Below are 16,510 nucleotides of genomic sequence, written 5' to 3'. Positions count from 1 at the left end.
AGTGGATTAAAAATATGTGGGAAACTTGTCATTTACTGCAGTACTTCTGAGTCAGACGAGCATTAGTAAACATCATATGCTGTAACTGACCTTCCAGTTGCCTTTTGCGCTCCTGCTGCATAACAATTAGCCCATCACGGCGTGTTGTGCTTCTCTTGTCAGAGGCGACACGCACCGCATTGTGCTCCGATTGCTTCTGGAAGATTTGACAGGACTGCCTGGGATCATTATATCACCTGGAAAAATGTTCTCCCTGCATCGTAGTCTAGTGTGGAGCTGATTAACCGTCTCACAACCTTATCCTGTAATGGAGGTGAAACACCTAGCTGATTAATCCATAACAACAGCTATTCAGCTAAAAAATGAACAGTTTAAGTCATTTATCAAGCGAAAAATTCACACAGTGCTCTGAGAAATTCCGAAAGTAATTCAGAGAAGAAGAATTTGCAGCTCCAGCCCACAGTGCTTGCAGGTGATTATATTTAAAATGAATACATTCATCTACAATCTATTTAAAAATGTGGTCGATTTGAAGGAATTTAAAAGAAACCTTGAAGAAACCTCATGATGCCAACACGGCTATGTGCTCGTGGCTCTGCTTTTTGTTCCACTGAAATCACCATTGCTAACGACGCTAACACAGCCTTTTATCACTCTCCGGCAGGCTTCAATAAGAAGTGATATCCATTTACGTTAGAACCGTGCACATACATGACATACATAATTTGTTGTATTCTCAACTGAAACACGTCTCATGTAGATTCCCCACCTGCTTCGATTGTGACCAAGGAGCGTGTTTTATTGTTAAACCTATAAAAGGTTTGTTTTCTTTCATAGATTATTCATTTAAAATGGCCTTAACCACTGAGAGTCCCTCTGACAGGCAGTGAAAATACAAACGGATTTAGATCTATGCTTCATTTACATGATTGGCATGTATAAAGAGGGGCTGTAGAACCAGCATCACTCTCTTTGGTAATAAGGTGTGAGCATGAATTCAAAAAAATCTATTAAGGGGTGATATGTGGAGCTTTGATAGTGTGTAGAATTACTGCCAAAGGCCTCGGACAATAAGAATGCTGGCAGCTTGCAAATTGGTCTGTCCATGCACACAGAAGTAGAGACTTGAATGTGTAAACCCTCATTACAGAACCTTCTTTCTCATTTTAAGCAGAGAAGGTGAGGGCTTTTTCCCCCCCGTTTTTCTGACCCTTTCTGAAGCCAGATTGTGACCCAGAGAGATTTATTCGCTCTGTTTCATTCCAGACGTGGAGCAGAGTGGACAGAGTGTGCACGGACCGCTACAAAAGAAATTAGCTCTGGTGCTAAACCGGACCACTCTCAACGAAAGGCGCATCACATCAGGCCAAATTTTAGGGAGAAACATTGGTGAATGGATAACTGGTTGAGACCATGAGTGATGATCATAATTTAGCACCTGGCGGGGTTTTTACAAAAAGCATGTTGGTGAGCGGCCATGACTCCATTTGCATGTAAGATGCAATAAATGCACGCGTGAAAAACGGAGGCTTATCTCAATAAAACAGCTGCCCTTTTAATTTCCTGCTTCCGAGATTATGCACAAAAAGTGGAGGACTATCAATATATTCAGATTAAGAGTGTAGAATTGGATGAGGTTTAACTTGTCACTGTCGAAATAATGAAAATATTGGCATCATGCCGACATTTGTCTCCACTGTCATTACAACAGCTATTTCCTTTGTTTTTTTTATTGCCTTTTACCCAGACAATTTTCACCCTCAATTAGCTGGCACTGAAATTATACAGAAAGAAAATGTGCATACTGGACTAATCAATCGGACTACATGGATGATTTGTTCAAACGAATAGTTCCGTTGTCTCCTGCACGGTCACAGCTGTTTCAGCAGCACTCGGTTTACATGCCTGTGGCTGACATATTGCGTACGTGCTGCAGAGATACAACACAGGACAACTTTTCTGTCAGAACCAGCATTTTCCTCCTCTGAACACAGCTTAGCCACCCTGGACAGATATAAAAGCAGCCCGATGATAACGGTAACAGAAAACATGCACAGGGAGAATGAAGACTTCATTGCAACAAGCTGATCCCCAGTGTGAGTCCAACATGCTGTCCAAACAGGGAATCATAAATGAACGCTACTCACACTGTCTGGGGATTCAGTTTTTTTTTGGAAAATAAGCCATGCTTGAATTCCTCACGTCTCTTTTATGTTTTGGCTTCTTCTGCTTGGTTGTTGAACTTTACTAGTGTCCTGCAGTGTTGTCATGTGTGCACAGCTGCAGGGGCTTCTTACTGCCCTGGCTTTTGCCCCGTCTTGTTACAATAACCAGCAGCAAAAAGCTGGTGCAAGTGGAGGCAGATTATTGGCAGCCCGGAATTACTTTGCAGCCTTCGTACTGCAGAGAACGTCGGTTCTTCAAGATGCACGGGGAATATACATTACATTTGAGAAGAGTTCCAAGATAAATTTTTTGTTGACCACCACAAGCAGACACCTGAACGTTTATCATAGTGACACTCACGAAAAATTGTTTTTGTTCCGTTCCAGACAGAAAGTCTTCACTATGGCACTGTGATCTTTCCAGTTTTTCATGGATCACCTTTAGTCCCAGCTGCTCTTTAGCTCCCTCTCATTATTGCTCTGACCACACACATTGATTTCACAGTTCTCCTACCAAAATAGCACCTCTGACTAACCCCACATCCTCCATTTCACATTTCAATACTCCAGTTCCTTTTCATTATTAAAGAAAATAAAACCAGCATCAAATGTAGTTTGGAGCTATTCCCACCAGTATATACTGTGTGTTGAATAAAATAGATATTTTTCTCTAACTACCTGGAAAGTAGATTTATATGGGGCACTCCTATTGGAGTTTTAAACCATTATCATGGGCCAGTAAGATTTAAGTACAATCCAACCAAGAGAATATTTTGGAGGAGAATGAATTTGCAATTCTAGGCCTGGGAGAAAACAAAAAAAAAAGAATTCCATCCTGAAATATTCATAGTCTCCTTAAAACTGTTGATGAGTGGAGTTCAGTGGTGACTGAAAGAACAGATTAATTTGAAGCTCATTAAGATGTATGCTGTCCCCCCAGCAGGCCAAAGAGGAACTATTTACCATTAGCTGATTCAGAAAAGCCTCTATTATTAGTGAGGACAGCGGGGCCGTACGGTGCTGTCGCCCATTTCCATATCCCCCGCACAGCCATGTCCACTTCATCTTTGTAAAGTGTGCTGTGGTTCTTTAATGAGATGTGGAGATGTCAGCGCCTTGGCTTCTGAGTAATTGAAGAGCTCATGCACGTCTAATTACAGGAAAAAGACTCGGCGATAAATATCATCCCTCTGAGACAGTGGACCTCACCTCCGGGCTAAATGATGTTGTTATTGATTGTGCATGTATAATGTAAAAAGATACTCTAATTTCTGCCTCCACTGTTGCAGTTGAAGCAGGTTAATTGGATCAAACCCAATGAAAACAAGAAAAAAAAAAATTGAAATGGTGGTGAACAAGCTATAAAGTTATGTAGATGTATCAGATTGTGCTGGATGTGCAGTGAGGTTAATTAACAGTAAGCTGAATGCGTGCTCGGCTCCAGAGAGCGGAGGTGGCATTAGCTGTTTGGTCAGGTGTTGGCTGAGGAGTGAAATGATGATGGAGCCTGTATATGTTTCACTGATGACTCTTTGTGAAACAGGAGGAGACTCGAGTCCCCCCTGGAAAAAAAAAAAAAAAAAAAAGTCCTTAAACAAGAGCCAAAATAACATCCGTGAGTCATGTTGCCTTCAGGCCATGTTGACTTTATCTTCTCTGTCTTAACTTGCACGTTGCCCCTCTTACCAGAAACTTTAATTAAAGCTCAAATAGAAGTCGCCACTATTTAACCTCATCTTAAGATGTCTGTGCAGTCATAATAGGTTTGTAGAATTTCATCAAATGGAAGATAATACTGTCTTCCTCTTCCTCATTTTTTCCTGCATAGAGAGCCACGAGTAAGGACCTCTCTATTAATTCCAAATATTCTCTGTCGTAATTCCCCTCTGTTTAGTGCAGCGTGAATTATTTGCAACCTCTCCGCTTCTAGTTACTTCGTGAATGGTGAACGTTAAACTCTGTGTGGGGAGAGAAGCGAAAGTGAACGGTGATTTTCATGACTAATGTATGAAAAGACAGCCTCAGTCTGTATGCCTCTACTTGCCCCTGGATTGCCTACATTTCCTCTCATTTGTGTCAATCATAGCAAACTGAGGGGGAACATTCCCTGGGCTAGTAAAATTTCAATCATATGACAAATGATCTATTAGTTCAAATCGGATATATACGTAGATACAGCTTCGTGTGTCCCAACAGACACATACTGTAACTGTCTGGGCACATAAACCTTCAGCTGCAAAACCAAGAATACAAAACAACTGAATAAGACTTGTGTACTGTCATATATTCAATACTCCTAAAAAAGTGGGCTAAAAAAAAAAAAAAATCATATGATGCTGTTAAACAGCAGGTATTCTTCTGCCAAATTAGCTTGAGGGTAGAGAGACAAAATGGAATGTAGATATCGGAAAATCCAAGAAAATGTGTTTGCACAAGCCTTGCGTGTTCAGCTAAAGGTATAGTATATAAATAAAGGAGCAGTGAAGGCTATCTTCAAAACCCTTTCAATTGAGATGTTTCTTTACAGATCAAATGCACAGATTTCAAAATCTGACCAGAGAAATCTGGTTTCTGACGCTGCAGTTGGCAGGTCTTTGCCAGAAGGAGAGCCCGAGGCTGCTGCTGTCTCTTGTTAGTCGGCTGGAAGCACCCAGCTATCCACTTAGCACATAGCTATTATGCTCAGCGCCCTGAAAGGACCTGGAGCTGCCACTTCAGCTTTATCGAAGGTGTGAAGAGCCAGGGAGAGTCAGAAAATTGCACCTCGCACTTTTGGGTGAGCACTTAAGTTGTTTTTTGTGTACTAAAGTCCTTGGATTGTGTTACATTGTAAATAAATGCAAATGACCCACTTTCGTGTCATCTGAATATTTTAACACAATGGTTTTGTGGATGAAAAGAGGCTAATTTTTGTGGCTTTTTTTCTATCCATGAAGATAAAAGCGCCGTCTCAGAGCATTAATAATAGCTTGTAGCAAAATTAAAAAGAAAATAAGAAATTCCAAAGATCAAAAAAGGTGATTGGCAGAGACGTTTGTAATGTTATCAAGTTTGACAATCGTACATCTGTGAATATTCTCGCAGGATGAGGCCCTCAGAGCAACCTCAATGAGAAGTGCCTCTTAGGACCACATGAAAGTGTGTGTGAGTTGGCGTAAACTACAGAAAAAAAACAGAACGTAAGACATCGAAAGAGATTCAGGCTGATCGGAGCCGTCTGCTCCATACGCTGCACACTGAAACAAGTGGGTCTCCATGGGTAAAAATGTAGGAATGCTTGAGAAGTAAAAACGGACTGTTTTCAACCAGCCGGAAAATCAGTCTCAACCTAAAAGCTGCATACTGGAAGTTATAACGTCACTCACGCTGTAGTGCCTTAATATCTTATACTACTTTCTATACAATATACTCATTGCCTTGGCTTTTTTTTTTTATGGAGTCACGGAGCACTGTGTTTTTTGTTCGTACTCTTTAGATGCATGTAGAAATAATCTCTTCCATGTAATGTCTGGATATTTGATACAACTTTAATCTATACCGATTAGTCCAGATTATATCTTTCACTTGTAGCCTGCAGCTAAACACCAACATCACTTTAGCACCTTGAGTTTTGTCGCCATAGTTATACCCCACCACAAAGAAAATGAGCATTTAACCTCAGTCCTCTCCTGACTGAAACAAACGATTCTCAAACACAATGGATAGATGTTGAATAGAGTAGCAACTGTGAAGTGCAGACTGCACTGACAATTCACACAAGAGTCAAAACTTAAGTAGATAATTCTCAAGTCACAAAAAGTGGCCTAAATCAAATTTACAGTGCAGACAAAGAAGACTAAAAAAAAACTAAAGAGCATATGCAAAATATATACATAGTGAACGTGGATATAGTAAAGTCTCCCTAGAGAATAGTGGTTGTAGTTGTTGCCAAGCTGCTGGTATGGGGTAAAGTTTGAACTGTAGCTGGCTGGTCCTTGAACAAATCATGGTAGCTCTTTTAGCAACCTGCCAAGTTCAGGTGCTGTGAGGTTTCGAGCTTGCACTTTCTGTCTGCTGTGGGGTCAGTGTGCAGAAATTGAACTAGTTGATAGATGGTTGAACAGCACCTGGAACCTCCTTCATATTGTGAAACTGACATCACAAACAGACTCAGTGCGTAGAGATGGGAAATGAACAGCGTTTAAAAACTCTTATGTAGTTTCTCTTTATCATATCTGTAACAAGCAGCCAAGAGCACTTCTGTTTGCAGTTTTTTTGGGAGACAATTTGCGAGGAGACTCTTCTATCAATACTTGAACATTTACTGCGTCTCCCTCTCTGAATGACAAATTTTTCTGGCCTTTTGCCAGAAAATAAAGACCCACGGCCTTTTGAACTATGCCAGGTGAAGCTCAGTTGGAACTTGTTAGGAAGTGCTGATAAATCAAAGTGCAGTGGGCACCTCAAAGGCCACTCGGGTCACACAGTTTAAGCTTATGTACATCAAATGATGATTATGAGAGGTGGGCTGAAGGCCAGATTACAATTACATTTAAACCGACTTGAAGGGAAATGTTTTCTGCTTCATTTACAGCGGAAATAAAGGAGAAACCAAGATTTTCATACAGTAAAACAACTCCTTTGTCTCAGTTCTGATGATGCAAAATGTTCTGGGTGACTTTTCCAGATGGTTGACATATGCTGGATTACTTTCCAGCTGCTCTCGCTTGCTTTTTCACAGAAAGGTGATCTGCACTTGTGGTCCCAGTTGTATCTTTGCAGCAAATTCCAGGGTACTGCAGTAAAAACACTGCGTCTCTTATCTGAAGAGCTAACAAACAAATCAGAGTGGGAAATAAGACAGAGCATGGCACAGAGATGGGAATAAATCCAAAATAAACTAACTACAGACAATAATGATTGGAGACATTATACCTGTAGCATCTTTAAGTATGATCTTCTTTAAGGTGTGTTTGTATACTGGAACCAGAAATCAACCAATTCTTAAAAAGATTAGTGCAACCTTTGCAGAGAAAATCTGAAATATCTCCACCATTTAAGATAACTAATGCCATTCTGTCATATCCCAGAGGCAAGGCTTAATCTGGAGATTCTGCACAAACCTTTCCACTGACGTTCTTTAACATTTTTTGATTGACAACATTTCCAAATACATTTAAAGCAGCCATAGTGATGAGGGCTGTGCACGGATATGTCACGCATACCGTAAAATCTTAACTTACAATGTGCACCCATCAAAACACCCCATGGGCTTACATCAGAGCAAAGAAAAAAAGGAAAAGAAAAGTATGGTATTTCTCCCTCTGTCTCTACGATTCTGCCCTTCTATTGCATGTACATTCAGAAAATATTTGTCTATTCAACTAACAGATCCTGCTTTTTGCACCTGAGAGTCTTCTGTCACAATGCAGCAGGCTGACAAAGAATCGAAGCCCTGGTTTCACACAGGCGTCTTTTTTTCCCCCCACACAATGAAGGGTAAGAAAGAAATTCCTCCGGCGCCCAGATGGAACTGTGCAGACAAATGGTTCAAATTAAAGCAGGCAGAGATAACTCAGACAGATACAGAAAGCATGAAGGCTGTATGAAAAGAGAGCTGGAGGATCCAGAGATGAGCACAGACAGGCCTCACAGCGGGCAATACAGCGCTGCTGACATCCATGCAGCAGGATTCATGCTTTTATTAGCCCAACTGAAAGCAAACCAAACAAATCAGAGAGAAAGGTTTATTTGGTGTAGACATTAAAAATCATTCATTATTTTGACATGTGAATGCGGTGACAAAAACTGGAGTCTTTACTCTCGCTTAATCAGCACTTTTATGCCCTGTTTTCTTTCTTTCTTTTTTTAAGTTCTATTTCTTAAGCTTCCCATGCAAACATACACCAGGGAGCGATATACAACCTTGCAGAGAATAAAGCATCTTCCATAAAACTGTTTATTTAGTGAGCAAATAAAAGCTTTGTGAAAACAAAGAGCGGGAATAAAACACTCATCAGTTCCAAAAGATGACTGAATTTTGAGTACAGATGGTTTAGTGTAAATATCTAACCCATTCCTACAGTCATTTTTTTCAAACTACCTTGCTTCAGAGGCTCTTAATCCTTCCCTGCTGCTCTCAGTTCAGTGCTCTGAACCTCTGGGTCGTGGTATAAGTGTGCAGCGCTAATTGGACTTGATGGCTCGTGCTGTTCTTTGGTCAAAAACCAGTTAGAAAGAGGTGGACGCCTTTTGTGCTGCGCTGTGATAAAACTCTTAACTTGTCGGGCTCGTTAAATTATTCCCAGACGCCCCGGATTATCTCTTAAACCATTTCTCATGTCATGTGCTGGTGTTAGATTTCAATTTTTCGACTCCCGACACGAACCGGAGCTGCTGATGCTTTCACTGCATGTCTGACAAATCTGTGTCATATCGCCAGGAATTTACCGTTCACTTCAACTGCTCGGGTATGTGGGAAAAAGGAAGCAGCATTTTTCAGTGTGTTTCTCTGTGGCTGCAGTGTATCTGCTCTCCTAATCCTTGACACAAAGCCTGGATGTGCAGCACCTTTATGTGTGTCAGAATGGTAGGCTTAGGAAACAGGCCCCGGCACGAAGCGAGCCTCACACAGCCGCACCACTGTGGAAACTTAGCTGACACTGAGAACATCCACAGTGAAATGGACTAATAATGTTGGCAGAGGAGGAGAACACACCCACAAGACAAACACGCGCCATCTCTTTACCCTGGAGCGATTTTTTTTCTTTTCTTTTTTTTTTTTTAAACATCTTGTAGGCCTAAATGAAATTACAGGGCAATCAAATTAGTGGGAAGTGGTATTGTTACCACTGACTTCACAGCTTAAGATGTTACAGTAAAATGCACTGCTAAAGTTCTGGGGGCGGGGTGTGTGTCGTAATACAATTCCAAATTAACTTTGTGGTTTCAGCTATCAGGTGTGGGAAAACTGAAAAATTACCAAAAAATGAAAAGCCGAAAAAAAATCATTGGACGTAAATTTGCATCATGCATTGATTAACCAAACGTAGTCCCTTTAAAAATGTTAACATGCGTCATTAGCATCACTCAAAAGAGAGTAACTTACGGAATGAGATCTGCAACATTATAATGAACACTTTCAATGAACTAACATCGCTCAAGCACAACATCTGAGTTTACATGGACAGCAATATTCTGATAGCCTGGGTGCCAGCCGAACTTAGCCCCGCCCATAAAAGTTTTGGTCGGGAAGTTCGGTCTGGCTCTGCTCAGTTGGGGAAATCTCTATGCTCGACATCGCGACAGTCGACCCAATCAGATTGCCAGGGCGGGCTTTATACGATGATGGACAGATGATCAACGGGGACATTATCGACTACGTCACTAAAGAGCGCTTGGTTTGAATTCGTTTGAAACAAACATGGCTGCCGCTGGAGAGCTAGATTGTGTAGATTCTGCCATCGAGTCTGTTCTACAGGATCTCCACATTGCATTCATTTTGAAAGACGAACAGAGGAACGCGATAAAGGCTTTTATCGATAGAAAAGATGTTTTTGCTGTCCTTCCTACAGGAGGCTTACACACAAGTGTGTGTTGCTTAATCTACGTCACATACTACGTTGCTCTGATTGGTTGTAGGTCTATCCAATTGAGCGAAGAGGCATTTTTTCTCCTGGTTCGGTTGAAACACGCCCCATACTCAAAACTCTATTCAGCGGTATCAGACTCACATTCTGACTAGAATCGTGAGTATGACGTAGTCAGGCTAATATTCTGATGTTGTCCATGATCTGGTTAAGATTTTACCCAGAGGGAAACATGGCCATGGAAAAAGCATTTCACAGTTTCAGAGTAAGCAATAACTGGAATAAGGTATAAGGATTATTCCAAACTTATGTCAACATGTATACACATTAATTGCAATAACCTGTACAACTGGCATCTTGCGACACAAAACTCAAGGAGGTGGAGGATCCCCATTCTTTTTAGAATGACATCAATAGCTGCAATATTGCCGTCCAAGTACATAAAACCACAAACCTTCCTCTGAGTAAGACACTGTCATAGAAACAGCGATTCCTGCTTACCTTGATGCATATAAGGTTATACTCAGAGTAAGCAGTCATCACATTAAGCTGTGCAGAGTATGCCAATATTAGTCACATTATGTAGACATGTATGCGCTTCATTTGCACTATGCCGTCTAAACGGAATTTTTACAGCATTTTACAACACATACTGTTGCTTTATGATGCATAGAACTCGTCACACCGTAAGCCAAGAAAAAATTAGATTTTTAGAAGTCTACGAGTGCCTGTTTTGAGGCAAGTCATAATGTTTTCCTGAACCTAGCCAGTTGGTTTTTAATGCCAAACCATGAAAATGAACAGCAGCATGTAACAACTAAAGGGAAGTTTCAAACTACATTAAGTTTAGGAAGCAAATGGTCAGATGGGAGACAAACTTAGAGCTCCTTCTTGAAATGATGTGTTTATTTATATCACCAAACTCCACCAGTCTACAAACAGACTTTTTATGTTGGTTAAAGCTGATAATCACTGCTCTTACGACAGTTTAGAGCTCTCAGTTCTATTCCTATGTTTTTATCCATGTGTACTAAAAAACAGAAGAGAAAATCTGTGTCCCAAACCACAAATCAACACCATATATTTTCCAGATCTTTACCACAGCATTGTATTACTGTTCCCATAGTATTGTATCTGTTACCGTGGTTCTTTTATCAAATCTGAAAGCAATAAGTAATCCCACATGATATATGCAGTCCTAATGGGTTATAAAGCTCAAGTTTCCCTGTGAAATGTAATGGATTTTATGTATAATCATCATATAATCAATCAAATATATTTTCCAAAAGCCCAAATTATGGATGCAAATTGAAAGCAGGACTGCGATTTTCCTTCCTCACTTTTAACATGTTTAACAGACACTGAAGTGTTGAGACATTTTGGAGGGTCCCATGTTCAGCATTGTACTTCAGAGGCCTTAAAGTATTTGTCGGATACATTTTCGTTGGGTGTCGTTTCCACGCAGGTGTAAAAGACCACAAAGTATATTTAGTGACATTTGACACTTAAGGCAGCTCCAAAAAGAAGCCTGTCCTTAAAAAGAAAAAATTCTTCACATGCTTTTATGCTTGCATGTGTCAGTTGTATCAGTTGTGTTGTTGCACCTGGAGGTGTCTGCTTCTGCTTCCTGGAGGCTATGGGGTATTCAGAGCAGCTCCCACTGAGACCCAACAACAGAACATCAGGCTGCGGAAAGCTGTTTGAGTGCTCCACTGCTGGTCTGCAGGGACAGTTTTTCTGTTTCATTTCAAGAAAAAAAAATCAAAAAAACATAAACAGAGCTGCTTTAGCTGCACTCAAAAGTACACAAATGTGTTTCTCTACAACTGCTTTTGTTCAATCAGTTTTAGTACAGGCATACTATCGGTTGATATAATTTTATGAAAAACAGACAAAATTATATCTGCATCTCAAAAGACATGATCAAGAGTTGGATATTATTTTTCATGAACTTCAATTTCTGGTAAATATACGTTCGAATTTACTATCCCAACTCCTGGACATGCTTTTATGGTGTGAAACGCATGTAGACACTGCCATTTTCCATCGACACTGGCAAACTCATTTTGGCAGCCAGGCGTGGGATCAGGCCACCTGTCATATTATTTCTGGCTTCTACCATCTAACAGTCGCTGACATTCCTCCCTCTGCCACACACAGCAGCTGATTGGCTTGCCTGTTGCCATCACAGCTGTCAGGCTCACCCTCATTGCTAATTAAAGTGACAGACCTCCCAAAAAGCTGGTTATTCCAGCAGCTTGGTGCTTTTAGCCAAACGCAATACAGCAAAGAATATCAGATGGTAGGACTTTTAATACTGAAATATACGGCTTAATGCTAGACTTCATTGTCTTATCAGAGGAAGTTACAAGTTAATTGAAAATCAATTTAGCAAGCGTTTTGATAGCAGAAAATAAATTGCTGTATTTTCAAAACTAAAATGCCCAAAATTGACATTTCTTTCCTTTTTTTTTTAAAGAACAAATATTAAATATGATTTTTTTTTGTTTGTAAATCAAATAATATTTTTTGTTGTTTCATTTAAACACAAATGCAATGGGAGGAAGCCGGAGTAATGCATATACGGGGAGAACATGCAAACTCCCCACAAAAAGGCTCCCAGTCAGGATTCAAACCAGGAACCCTCTTGCTGGCGATGGTGCTAACCGCCACACCACCGTGCACCGCGCCGGCCATCACCTTTGCTTTCCGTTTTCTGATATTGAATAGAGCAAAAATATTAATCAATACAATTATAACCAGTCTACTTTTTTTTTTTTTGTCAGGTTAATTGGTGATTCTAAATCGGAGTAAATGTGAGTGTGCGTGGCTTTTTGTCTCGTTCGTCTGTGTGTTGGCCCTGCAATAGATTTGTGACCTGTCCAGGGTGCACCCCACCTTTTGTCCAATGGTAGCAGGGATAGGCTGCCGTCTCCCCTTGACCCTGAATAGGATTAAGCAAGTATAGAAAATGGATGGATGAAATTATTCATTTCACACACTCTCCAGAACACCCTGACACGGGACATTCAGGACTAATACAAACGATGTTGATAATAGGTATATATCAGATTGGGGGATAATCAGCCCCTTTTCCCAAAAAGTTGGGACAAAAACATCCCAGTATCTCCCAGTTCTGGTTTTAAACCATGTCTCTTGCATACAGAAATTTTCCCAGAATGGAACATTGACATTTCTGAATCTTTTAATGATGTAATGTACCGTAGACAACAATATCCCCAATCTTTCAAAGGGTACTGCTTTTACCAATGGTATAGTAGGAAGAAGTGGTAAGAATGTTTTGACTCATCTCTGAACATAAAATTTCCCCAAAATATAAAAGTTCCAGTGGTACTGGAGCTCAAGATTAGCCGTAACAATTCATCCTCCCCAAAAAGCTGAAATATTCTGCCACTCAACATTCAGTCTGTGAACTCATATCTTGGTGAAAGCATACTAAACTGTTTTGCACAGAATAGAAATTATAGCTCTAATCATTTTCAACAGCAGCACCATTACTAAGATCACTGAAAGCCCCTCTGCACATACTAAATAAACATGAAAAAAAGCCCTTGAATTAGGGTGCAAAACTGAGCAAATTCCAGCAGGAACCAGTGGCAGAGCAAAGAATCTGGTGACCCAAAATAGAGTTTGAATTTAAAGTGGACCAGCACCTGTCATTCCTGCCCCTTTCATTAGTTCACCTTCTGGATTGGCCAACAACAGCACTATTGGATTCACCTCATTATGCAGTATGGCAGTGCCTGAGCAAATATCGTCCTTTGATCCAACTTGAAGAACTAATTCCTCCCAGAAAACAAAACTGGGCTGTCAGCAGGAAAATCACTTGTTTTCTGAGGTGGAATGTGTACATTTTTGAAGGGAAAAAGATTGACTCCACAAGAGGATAATGGAAAGATGTTGATGTTCCTGAGAACGCCTGTGAGGTTTTACAGAAAGATGGCGCGGGAAAAAAAAAAAACACGTTCACATGAAAAGAGAAAAGAAAAATCCTTTACATTTTTTTTAAGATGAAAGTACTGAATTAACCCGACAACCCCTGAATGCAAAGCAATGCTCCTGTCCTTGACTGTTTGAACAGTCCTCATGAAATCTAAATGAATGTAGAGTTTACAGAAAGTTCTGCCCCCCCCTCTTTCTGTGTTTCACCTCTGACAGTGACTTTGATCTTTTGTCAGATGTGTAAATGGGAACGGAGCTGAATGAAGCGGCTGGGTATCACTGTGTGACTGACTTTTCCTTTCATTTCTGAACACCAGTAGCTAAGCAGAATTACATCCGTGGATGAAGCATCTGATCTGTGCCCTCAAACATGGTATGGCGTATGAGCTCATTACAGTTATTATAGCCTACTGGTCTGATATAACAGAAACAACAGAGGGGGAAAATACTTTAAATGAGGCATTCTTTTTTTTATCACAGTAATGCCCAATCAAATTAGGCATTACGGAATCGCTGCAGTGTTTTGTTCCGCTGACAGAGAACGAAGACTGTTGCAGAAGGAGTTTCTGAAAAAACGTCCGGTTTTTTAAAATGCCCCCACTGAGGCAAAAGGAAGGAATCCCCCCCCTGCGCCCCCAAGCCCACTGTTCTCACACTTGTGCTTGCATCTCAAACAAACCTCCTATGGATTCCTAAGTTCACAGAATGGCAGATGGGGAGGGGAAGTCGGGGGTAGATGGAGCGAGGGGAAGGGAAGGGGGAGTGTGTGCCAAGAAAAGAGTAAGGGTGTTTTATTTAGATGCTGATTTCGTATTCACTGGTTCTCTGTAAGAACAGAAACCCAGAGGAATGCACATTGAAAGCAACAGTTCTCATTCAGAAGCCATAATGCGTCCATCGTATCTGAGCTGAAAAAGAGTTTCCTCGGTGGGAAAAGAGTGACCCCCCAACCTGGTGAAAAGATAGCTGCTGTGCAGGGGGCTCCGAGAGCAGAGGTGCATTGTTGAGCGAGCATGCCGCTGTTTCTCACCTGCACTGGAAGAGAGTGAGAGCCCTCTCAAGGTGTTTACACCAAGCCCTCCTCTACCTTCCCAGTGGAGCAAAGGAATAACAACATCAGTCCTGGCTCAAACTGCGGAAATGCTTTGTTGCCAGATCACAATCGAACCATTCACGAGGCAGGGATGACAAATTGTTCTGTGTTCCCACTTATTTCGTAGATAACTTCCCTTTGATCATTTTTAGTCTGTAGTAGATTGTTTTGAGGACAATATGAAGCATGAAGATCGTCACAACAACGAGCTGTCACACCTGATAAGCATCATGAAAACACCAACGATTTCCAAGATGAGTATACAGGCTAAGCAAACACAGTGAGCAGATGAACCCATTTAAATGTGTTGAGTGTTTCTCAGAGCCATTTCTACAACATCTGAGGTCACAGAGAGAGTCTTGTAGCTCCAAAAACACAGAACCAAAACGAAACAAGATTTCTGCTAATCAATTAAATACGAACTTCTCTGTTTATGTATTGGAATACTGGAGACGTGATTCTCCTAAATTCAAATAGGAGCAACTTAATGCATCAACAAGAACTGGTTGTAGTTAATCTGCAACCCAATGAGCAGCTTGGATGTGGATTTATTTTCTCTTCTTTATTTTCCTGATTCGAGGCCAGCATTATGTGCAACTTGTGCCACATGTGGCAGAATGAGAGATTATTCCCTGTTCCAGCTGACAAGACTGTTAAACAGATGTTGAACTGGGGACAGATATTCTCAGTGGAGTGAATCCAAGAATACCAACTGGATTTACAACTGCTCTGATGGGCACATGATATTTGGGTTCCGCGTGTGTGTGACAACGAGAGATAATACAGTGTGTGTGTTTTACATATGAAAAAAAGGACCTCAACAACAAGCCTGTGAATGCAAGCGGGCTCATCGTGTAGACCAGCTGAAGAGTAATGACAGCATATTGGCAGCTCCACAGAGAATTTGTTTCCTGGGTGATATTAGTATTTGTGGTGGGCTGTGTATGTCAGTCACATTAGCAATGCTCTTTACATAAAGGCTCTGAAGAACCTCAGTTCAATGGGCCTATAGTCTGGGGACTGCTTTGTAGGGAGCCAAAGGTCAGGGTTTTTCCTACGCCCCCCCTTCTCTCAGTCTGTGTGGTTTTGTTGCTGAGGCCATATGCTACATTTGCACCTCAAGGATCTAAATATGTCTTAGATACTACTAATGCATCCATTCATGTGCTCAAGTCCATTTTGGTTTGTAAGTCTATATACCTCTACATACGAATCGACATTATTCGAAAAAGAAAATAATTCCAATAATGTTGGATTACTAAAAAGACCTTGGGTTCCATTGATATTCAGTTGTGAATACAAAGCAAAATTTGCTGCAAAATCAGTGCAACAAGCAATGGAACCAACCTCTTCATGTGACATCCTAAATGACCACATTACACCAACATTTTGCTGTTGAATAAGGCCATAAAACCCAATAACCACAGTCATACTGCTAAGTTTTCTTTGATGAGTCATGTTAGTAACTTGGATATTGCACATTCTTAATGCTGATGACTCATAAATGGCAGTCTTTACGCTTTTTAGATTATTTTAAGGATTTAACTCCATCTCGATACAATCCCAGACAAAAGTAGCAGGACTTTTATCACGTCAGCAAATGAATATACTGCTATAGTCCCCTCTAGAGAAAAGTAAAAGTACAGCTCAGAACGAGGAGGAGCAGGTCTGATTCTCCCTGTACTTTTGGTTGCAAGTCATTTTACGTTAAAACCGAAGCA

Source organism: Odontesthes bonariensis, chromosome 7 (genome assembly GCF_027942865.1).
Source record: "Odontesthes bonariensis isolate fOdoBon6 chromosome 7, fOdoBon6.hap1, whole genome shotgun sequence".
NCBI lineage: Eukaryota > Metazoa > Chordata > Actinopteri > Atheriniformes > Atherinopsidae > Odontesthes > Odontesthes bonariensis.
Note: the sequence above shows the minus strand (reverse complement) of the source record.